Below are 2500 nucleotides of genomic sequence, written 5' to 3'. Positions count from 1 at the left end.
AGGGTGGCACAGAAATCCCTCGGAATGGGAAAACGGGTCATTTTCGTGTCGCCACATTGCATGCGAACCGCATGCAACTTCCAGAGGCATTTGCAGCAGAAATGCATGTGCAGTCAAAAAAAAATTGATATTTTTCACGGATAGACCCCGTGAAACGCTAGAAATTGGCGGGGATGTGTCTCTTGTGGCTCACGGGGCTGTTCGGGTCGCACAGAAATCCCTGGGAATGGGAAAACGGGTCATTTTCGTGTTGCCACATTGCGTACGAACCGCATGAAACTTCCAGAGGCATTTGCAGCAGGAATGCATGTGCACTCAAAAACTTCTATATGTTTCACGGATAGACCCCGTGAAACGCTAGAAATTGGCGGGGATGTGTCTCTTGTGGCTCACGGGGCTGTTAGGGTGGCACAGAACTCCCTCGGAATGGGAAAAGGGGTCATTTTCGTGTTGCCACATTGCATAGGAACGCCATGAAACTTCCAGAGGCATTTGCAGCAGAAAGGCACGTGCACTCAAAAATTTTAATATTTTTCACGCATAGACCCCGTCAAACGCTAGAAGTTGGCGGGGATGTCTCTCTTGTGGCTCACGGGGCTGTTAGGGTCGCACAGAAATGCCTCGGAATGGGAAAACGGGTCATTTTTGTGTGGCCACATTGCATAGGAACGGCATGAAACTTCCAGAGGCATTTGCAGCAGGAATGCATGTGCACTCAAAAACGTCTATATTTTTCACGGATAGACCCCGTGAAACGCTATAAATTGGCGGGGATGTCTCTCTTGTGGCTCACGGGCGCTGTTAGTTAGGGTCGCACAGAAATCCCTCGGAATGGGAAAAGGGGTCATTTTCGTGTTGCCACATTGCGTACGAACGGCATGAAACTTCCAGAGGCATCTGCAGCAGAAATGCATGTGCACTCAAAAACGTCTATATTTTTCACGGATAGACCCCGTGAAACGCTAGAAATTGGCGGGGATGTGTCTCTTGTGGCTCACGGGGCTGTTAGGGTCGCACAGAAATCCCTCGGAATGGGAAAACGGGTCATTTTCGTGTTGCCACAATTGGCATACGAACGGCATGAAACTTCCAGAGGCATTTGCAGCAGAAATGCATGTGCACTCAAAAACGTGAATATTTTTTCACGGATAGACCCCGTCAAACGCTCGAATTTGGCGGGGATGTTTCTCTTGTGGGTCACGGGGCTGTTCGGCTCGCACAGAACTCCCTTGGTCCACCTGATTCGTGCATACAGGCAGCAACTAAAACTCTGTAAACCTGCTGTGAGGACATCTAAACAGTGGACCAGTGAGGCTGTGGAAGATTTGCGGGCGTGCTTAGACTGTACTGACTGGGATATGTTCACGACTGCTACCAATAGTCTGGATGAACTCACAGAGGCTGTGTACATCAGCTTCTGTGAGGACTGCTGTATCCCAACACGTACCAGGGTGAACTTTAACAACAACAAGCCCTGGTTCTCAGCAAAGCTCAAAAGGTTGAGGTTGGAGAAGGAGGAAGCGTTTAGGAGTGGGGATAGAGACAGATTCAAGGAGTCGAAGAACAGGTTTAGCAAAGCGGTGAGAGAGGCTAAACGACTGTACTCAGAGACACTAAAACACCAGTTCTCTACTAACGACGCTGCTTCTGTCTGCCAAAGGGCTCAGGCACATCACCAACTACAAACCCAGAGCGCCCCACACCACTAACGACTCCCGCCTAGCCAACGACCTGAACGAGTTCTACCGTAGATTTGAAAGACAATTGGACTGTCCTGAACCACCCCTTCCCACCCAAGAGGCCCCATCCCCCACCCATACTACAGAAACGACTCTCTCCTTTCAGGAGGGAGAAGTTAATGGGCTTTTCAAGAGGCAGAATCCACGCAAAGCAGCCGGGCCGGACTCTGTCTCTCCAGCCACCCTCAGGCACTGCGCTGACCAGCTGTCTCCGGTGTTCACCAACATCTTTAACACCTCCCTGGAGACATGCCATGTACCAGCCTGTCTCAAGTCCTCCACCATCATCGCTGTGCCCAAAAAGCTAAGGCCAACAGGACTAAATGATTACAGACCGGTCGCCCTTACATCTGTGGTAATGAAGTCTTTTGAGCGCCTGCTCCTGGCACACCTCAAAGCCATCACAGACCCTCTCCTGGACCCCCTTCAGTTTGCCTACAGAGCCAACAGGTCTGTGGACGACGCAGTTAACATGGCCCTCCACTTCACCCTACAGCATGTGGACGCCCCAGCATCCTACGCCAGGATCCTGTTTGTGGACTTCAGCTCTGCCTTCAACACCATCATCCCTGCCCTGCTTCAGGACAAGCTCTTCCAGCTGAACGTGCCCTACTCCACCTGCAGGTGGATCACAGACTTCCTCTCTGACAGGAAGCAGTGCGTTAAGCCGGGAACAGAAGTCTCTGACTCCAGGTCCATCAGCACGGGAACTCCTCAGGGCTGCGTCCTTTGCCCACTGCTCTTCTCCCTGTATACCAACA

Source organism: Petromyzon marinus, unplaced genomic scaffold, assembly GCF_048934315.1.
Source record: "Petromyzon marinus isolate PM22_M1 ecotype Great Lakes invasive population unplaced genomic scaffold, UKy_Petmar_22M1.pri1.0 PM_G_Scaffold_29, whole genome shotgun sequence".
NCBI lineage: Eukaryota > Metazoa > Chordata > Hyperoartia > Petromyzontiformes > Petromyzontidae > Petromyzon > Petromyzon marinus.
This window is presented reverse-complemented; position numbering follows the sequence as displayed.